This window comes from Adiantum capillus-veneris, chromosome 4 (genome assembly GCF_014529385.1).
Source record: "Adiantum capillus-veneris isolate H3 chromosome 4, ASM1452938v2, whole genome shotgun sequence".
Taxonomy (NCBI): Eukaryota; Viridiplantae; Streptophyta; class Polypodiopsida; order Polypodiales; family Pteridaceae; genus Adiantum; species Adiantum capillus-veneris.
In genome coordinates this window covers 84,754,270-84,762,096 of record NC_140934.1, presented here as the reverse complement: position 1 = coordinate 84,762,096, position 7,827 = coordinate 84,754,270, and the positions used below count along the sequence as shown (strand labels likewise).

The 7,827-nt window shown below is 39.9% G+C and overlaps 1 pseudogene; it reads left to right on the top strand.

The window, feature by feature from the left end:
• Positions 1–583: 583 nt before the first annotated feature.
• Positions 584–3,099, top strand: LOC147459529 (uncharacterized; annotated as a pseudogene).
• The last annotated feature ends 4,728 nt before the right edge of the window (positions 3,100–7,827 follow it).

Below are 7,827 nucleotides of genomic sequence, written 5' to 3'. Positions count from 1 at the left end.
GTCTCCCATTTCGTATGCTTGGATGCCTAGCTTGGTTGCCAACTCCATGGAGATGCATTAGGAAATTTTGGAGGTCATTTGGAGGGCCTTCTAAGAAAAAAAGAAATTTGACATTCTCTCTCTAGAAAATAGTTCAGATAAAAGCAATAGTAAACTTGGAATAACCAATTAAAAAGTGTACTTCAAGAAGATTCTTGTCACAGCATCATAACGGACGTGATGATTGAAGAATAAATCGTTTTCAGTCACATTTAATGAATGTTGAAGAATTGGGGGGAGTTTCATGTCTGTCGAATGTACAACCTTCCATAGCTTCTCTCTCCTTACTCTCTACTTATTTGTGCGCTAATCCTCCCGTTCCTGGAGCATTGCATACATGTCTTCTTCTTCCACCCCCATAAATGTCCTCCTTAAAAGACCCCTCTATCATCTACATATTGACATGGATCCATAGTACACACCACTATGTAAGCGCGGGAAAACAAACACCAAAGTGACACCCGTCATGAGCGAGAGACTCAGAGCAGAGGGAGCAAAACACCTAGATATTTGGACAAAAGGAATACTCTATCCATTGAATCCTATGACCAATGCCTTCCCTGCGTTTGCAAATCCTACTAACTTGTTGACATTTGCAAGTGATGGGGAGAATGTATTGCTTGGCTATTGTAAAGCTCTAAACAGCCAATCAGAAACTTATAAAGACATGGTGAAGCACCAAGCAGATGAGATTCAAAGGCTTTGTAAATTGCATGTTGAGGACCAAAAGATAGTAATGCAGCACACACAAGAATTGCAGGTCTTGCAAGCAAAGGTGCGGACCTTACAAAACAAAGAGACAATGTTAGGGGCTCGTGTGCGAAAGAAGAAACTACGGAATCTTGAAACGTTGAAGGTCGGCACTGGCAGCCTTAAGAAAAGAATCCAAGCACTGCGTAAGCATTGTAAATCTAAATAATATAAACTAATTGAAGTTTTTGCTTATTTTAGTTATGGTTTCTTTGTAGAGATTCTATCTATCTAGACAAAGAAAACATAGACCCGAAGGCCAATGTAGGAAAGCAGTTAAAGCCATTGATAACTAGTGGTCTTGCAAAGGATATAATGCATGACAAAAAGTTCAAGGTTTTGCAACATGATGTCGTTGATAGATTCATTTCAAACAATGCAGTGCCTGCCAAGCAAATAGAGGGTACATTATACTCTCTTGGTGTTAGTAAGAAAGGTTACTTAGCTATTCAACAGTCTATCTCTTCCATGTTTGTGAAGAAGGGAATAAAGTCTAAGCTATTACCAACATCTGCAAGTGTTTGGAAAGAGAGACTCCAACTCAATAATGAACAGATAGACTTCATTGGAATTCCATTTCATATTCAGAATATTTATAGCTCATAGGGGACTACTGTCCCTTATGATGAGTGCAACAATATCTTCATGGACCTGACTTTGTTACAAACCAGAATGGTTGAGTTCTACAATATCACATTCGAAGAGACAGGTGGCCTTCTACATTTTGTTTTGAAGCTAGATGAATGTGAGATTCTTAAAGAAAAGAATCTAGAGCGAGTAACAATCACATTAATGAATAGGGCTCTTTCCAAATGTCCCACTGACGATCCTTCATACTTCAATGTTCAATCAGAAACAAATATATGGTGGCTTGGTGCTTTTCAGGTGATCTAGTTATTTCCAATTTTGCAACTCTATCAAGCCCTCATTTGTACCTAAACTTTGGATTTGATTTTCGTATCTCATAAGAGTTAATCATGCAGGTAAAGAAAGAGGACCATGACATTTTATTCTGGGTGTTCCATCAAACCCCTATTCGTGATATAATTGATAGGCAAATGAATCGCGGAGAGGTGCTGGCTGTACAAAAGAGAGGAGACTTTCAAGTTCAATGGCATCTTGCAAGTGACCTTAAAACACTGAAGTGTATGTATAATTGTGGAATGGGTGCCATGGCAAAGTCTCCCTGCTTGTATTGTATGGAGCCTACAAAGGTGATGGACCCAAATTGGTGGAAAAAGGCTCCTACTCGTCACAATCAAGACCCTAATTTCTGCCTTGTTCTAGATATACCACTTGCTAATGTCCATATTTGTACAATGCATGCTCTTTGCAGAATTGTAGAGAAGTTGGTATATCTATAAATTGGATTTGCTTGGAAAATAAAAAAGTCAGTTGAACGACAGGTCGCTCTAGAGGCTTTGGAACTAGTTTTGTCAGATATTGATCTGCATGGGGGCAATGTGAAAATCCAACGGGATGAAAAAAGGTCAACCAATGAAAAAGATGTACCCAGCAAACCATCCATTGGTGGGGTCAAGGCACGCCAGTTTCTATCAAAACCGAAAGGTGTGAAAGATGTGAGGCTAACAAAGCGAGGGAGAGTGTATCACTTCACCTACATTAGCAAAGTTGAATATATGCACTAGAAAAAACTTCATTTAGCAGTGAAAGGCCACGAGCCAACAACTGGAAATGCAAAGGGTGATGTGTGGCGTTCCATTGACGCGTTATTTCAAATGTGTGAGAATGATGATTGGTCGCAAGATAATCTCAACAAGTTTAAACAGAACCTTCAACTACTGAAAAAATCATTCAAAACAGCATGGACTGACACTCAAATTACTCATTACATGGTAAATTCATTGTACCTCAAATATACAAAGTACTAAGTTTATATTTTAATTTCTAAATTAATTTCTTGTTTTGCAGCACATTATTTTTAATCATTTGCCATACTTCATCCAAAAGTATGGGAATCCTGGTATATGGAACACCCAAGGCTTGGAGAAGTCTCATTACATGGCTAGAAATGCTTACTTCAGACACACACACCATGGAGGCTCTAGAAATAAAGCAAACAGTCTGAAGGAGTTATTTCAATGGTTTTATCGCAGAATTATTCACCGCATGCAACAAAAGTAAGTATTGGCCTCTTCAATAATTGTACAAGCAATCAGACATTTGCAACTTCAAAAAAGAAAAAGAGCAGATGCATTCAACAACTCAAATGCTTGTGAGAAACAAATGAGGTGGAGGGAGAAAATGCAATATGGCAATCATCGGTGGAACAAGAGAATTAGAGTTTAGATTTCAATATGTACTGCAACTATTTCAAACTTTTGATGATTTACAAATATTGTCTGGAACCTCGCCCTTGTATCTGATCATTAAATGTTTGCCATACTCTAAGAGTTCAGTAGGGTTTTCTTTCCCTAAAGCTAATGCCATTGCTGTGTATGTGTAGTAATATGCTCCACGGCCCCCAGTATAACCTGGCGAGTAACCAAAACATTCTCTCCCTAAAACATTGTCGACGAGGATAACTTTGTCAGTATTTTGTGGCAGCATTGGACCACCCAAGAAGCGAGATAATGTCTTGAAAGCATAAGTTGCAGTATTCCCCTCTTGTGACATTGCGTTGTGGAAGATGAGAATGGGTGCCTCGCATAGACTAGGAAGATATTGTTCTAGAGCTCCATCCCTGCCACGGAACTGTCTTCTTCGACGACGAAGAAAGTTGTCCTTTTCAGCAATCCATGACTGCAAACAAAAGAAGTGTGTGTGTGTGTGTGTGTGCGTGTGTGTGAGAGAGAGAGAGAGAGAGGAGGGGGGGGGGGGGGGGGGGGGGGGGGCAATACCATGAAACTCTCATCTTGCAAAAAGAGCTCTTTGTTCCATAGGTTGACAGATCGGGTGGATTCCTGTGCTAGTCGCTTAAACCAATCCTTCATATCCTTTTTACTAGTTCATGGCTTGAGGTTATTTCGAATTGATTGAAAGGTGGCTTCATCAGGCAAGGTTTCTTTATACTTTTCTGCCTTTTCAAAGCAACGTTTGAGACAGTCCAGTTGGTTATTGGAGATCTCAATTGCTTCATCATCACTATTATCATCTGAAACAAATCATGTCCTCTCCTCTTGGTACTTGGATATGGTTGCCAGTGCAAAGTCCTCCCGCAAACAAAAAAATACTTTGGATATCATGAAGGAAAATGTATGACCTATATCCAAACTTAAACTCTGGCACTCCTGGAGCATTAAGGTTTCTTGCCGCTCATTGAACCCTGACACATCTAGTGGTAGCTTGATTTCTGAGGTTTTCACTGAGAGTAGTTTTCTTCTTTCCACCTCTTTGGCTTCTTCTTCAAAATTAATTGACTCCTCAATCTTTGTAATTTCAATATCATCGTCATTATCATCCTCCTTTTCATCTGCTGGAATATCGTGTTCGTCCATGACCTCCTTAGGATCTTTCATAAGACTGGTAAATAAACCATTCAAAAATATTAAGAATCCAAAGGATTCATTAACCAGCTTGCATTCCCGTGCATGTAAGTTGCACCAAAGGGGTCTGTACAGAAGTGAAAACAACTGATTGTACTTCTTGTATGACTGTCTCTTAGGATCACAATCTTTTAAATGGACTACAACCTTGTCATCTATTACAATCCTGCCCTCTTGAGTATGAAGCTCAAACTTCTCCCGTTCCTGCTTCAAGTGTACACTCTGTTCAGCTATAAATTCATCCAGATTAAATGGAGCATCAAACATGGAGGAGACCAAATCGAACTTGTCACCAGCCCCAGAAGCCACTACAAAATCTAGAAGCCTCTCATCAATTACTGTAGGGTCTTCATAAACAACTGCCTCTTTTTTTTGGTGTTTAATGTGACAGTTTGGGAACTGAGTTGAGTAGGTGTTGAGAAATCCACCTCCCTCTTAAATGATTTTGGCAAAGAGAATTTTGGAGTAGAAGGGGCATCCATTTCCACAGATAGATCAGTATCGATCTCCTCCAAACTTATGGCAGGCTCTGCACTAGATGTTTGAATAGGATATGTGAAGTCTATATCCCTCTTCATAGAAGTTCTTAACAGCATCAACATGATTCTCGGGTTGTTAACTTGGCCAGCTACACACTCTGGATCTATTTTTTGCCTTTTCCTCCTTTGAGATCTTAATCCTGCCATTTCATCCAAGCTAAGATATATAAGTATCTTTAAAAAAATTAAAAATTAAAGAAACAAATGATAATGATATAAGTTTGCAAGATAGTAATAACTAAGCAAATCTCATAGAGAAAATTGGATCATACCTTTATGTCAGGCCAGTTAAAATCTTCTATTTACATTTTGTATGCTTGTTAAAATTGGATCATACCTTTTTGTCAGGCCAGTTAAGATATTGTACAAAAAGTCCAATATGGTTCAAAAACAGTGGACTACGACGCGCGAACAACCTAATTTTTTTTTTAGGAGAGCCGCTAGCACGCCGTGAGCTACATCCATTGTAATACAAACTCTTTCTTTGTTCAAATTTTTAAAATACCCCTCCAATTTCAAACATTCCCAAAATAACCTTGTATCTATTTTAGTTGGATTGTTCTAGATTTTCTAAGCTTTATTCCTTTTGGACAATTGAGATCCATTTTTGAGTGCTTTGCATGTAATTTGACACAAATTACTTCACAAAAAGGAAATTATGTTTAAAAATAATGAACCAATTCATCTACAGAGCCTGTATAAACAACTCAAATTCTAGTTTGACATCTTTTATTGATAGTTTATCAGTCTTCTTATGAAAAGGTATATTCTAAATTTTTGGAGATATTTAATCTCACAATCCGGGGTATTTTGGAAAATTTGAAGGGAATTTTTGGAATTTGTGGAAAAATATGGGGGGTGTTTTGAAAATCTTTGAAATTTGAGGGGTATTTTGGGAATTTCAAAAAATTAGAGGGGTATTTTGGTCATTATCCCTATTATTTATGATAAAATACAAACACTCTTTACATAATAACTTTCCATAAACATAAATTTAGCATTAAAAGATTGGATCACGATGCGCGGGGTAACAAAAACAAGCTCTACATGCGTCATGGCGCGCTGTGATCCATTAAAGTATGTATAAAATGATTATGGTACTGGGAAATTATATCAATTGTAAATAGAATTTTCTCTACATTCTTTAGCATAGAAAGAGTGGATCAAGGCGCACGGAGTACCTATTCCAAGTAATACAGGAGTCATGGCGCGTCGTGATCCATTTTATATCATGTGTATGCATTTTGGTAAAAATCAGTGTTTGTTTATACAGTATGGTGAAAAAAAAGCGTTGAAATGAATTTGCATACCTTTACCAGGGCTAGACATTGTCCGATTGCTGGATATCAAGAGCTTGAGGCAACAGAACAGATGATTATCTAATGCCTGACCTGTTACAAGGAAAAAACCTTCTTAATCCTGTGTCGCACGCTTTCTCTCTCTGTCCCACTCTTTACCTCTGTAATATCTTCAGCAAACGAATTTGATGAGAAATCTATACTTTCTCTTCTCGCTGCTCAAAGGCCGGAAAGATTTAGCTAGCTCTCTCTCTCTCTCTCTCTCTCTCTCTCTCTCTCTCTCTCTCTCTCTCTCTCTCTCTCTCTCTCTCTCTCTCTCTCTCTCTCTCTCTCTCTCTCTCTCTCTCTCTCTCTCTCTCTCTCACCTTTTCATACAATAATAGATTATACCGTTCGGTTTTTCACGGTGCATGGCAAATTAAATGTAGGACACGTGTCACATTAACATGCATTAATGCGTTGTACCACCGTAATCATGCTATTTTTCCAAACCCCAATGAAAAAGGTTCTATTCATGATAACAATATTTATTTATCATGCGCGAGCAGGCGCGCGCGTGCGCGCGCGCGCGCGAGAGAGAGAGAGAGAGAGAGAGAGAGAGAGAGAGAGAGAGAGAGAGAGAGAGAGAGAGAGAGAGAGAGAGAGAGAGAGAGAGAGAGAGAGAGAGAGAGAGAGAGAGAGAGAGATAGATAGAGATAGATAGATAGATAGTTCTATTATCGTCCTGGGAGGTCAAATATGACCTATGGGACCAAATGAACATGTCACGTGGTGTGAGTGGAGTTCATAAGTGACTCTCGATGCTCAAAAATGGCTGAAATGAGCGTCGCAATAGAGAGTCCACATCGTGGTTGGGAGAGGAAGGTATGTAGGGAGAGCTCATGGCTGAATATATGGGGAAAAGAGGACCTAATGTGGTCAAAAGCTGAGCACTCAAGTAGTGTGTGGTACTCACTCTCTCGCACTTGACGAGGGCATAAGGTGCAAAGTCGATGACACTCCTCGCCAGTGCCCCAACGTCCTGTCTCGCAGCGTAGAGAATGGGAGCTAAGACGAATGGAGGCAATGGTGCGGATCGCACTCAACGGGATGGGCTCAAGGATGTAGGAATGGGTTCGGTTACCTCGTTCCGAGAAGAAGAGAGATTTGTAGTTTGGGGCAACGTGTGTGGTGTAATGACTGAAGCGAGAACCTCCAGATTTCTCCCAAGCCATGATACATTGGCGTTGTAAGAAGGCCTCATTAACTTGGGAGTCGATCGACGCATCCTTGACCAAGTGACATGCATCCCATCTTCCAAACCATTTCTTGATATCAAGCATCCACCCCGAACTTAGTATTTTGCTCTTGCATGTCTTTTGAACCTTTTGACTTGCTTCATATGCGATTCTAGGAAGTCGATGCAAAGGGCTACGTTGTGTCTTACGCATGTACCCCACAACCCTTTCCATGCCCAAGACCTCAATGGGAAGCGATCCGGACTCAAGAAGTAAGAGCATGTAGGGTGTTTGTGTCTTGACTTGGAGAAAGTTGGTGAGAAAACGCTTTTGGACATTCTCAAACTCTTTCCAAGTAGACTTCCCGATGCTTCCACCCCACACCTCCACTCCATAAAGAAGCACCGGTGTCACCAATGTGTCAAAGAGGTACTTTTTGAGAGCCCAACACTTGATCTCTCCTGCATTGCACATGTTC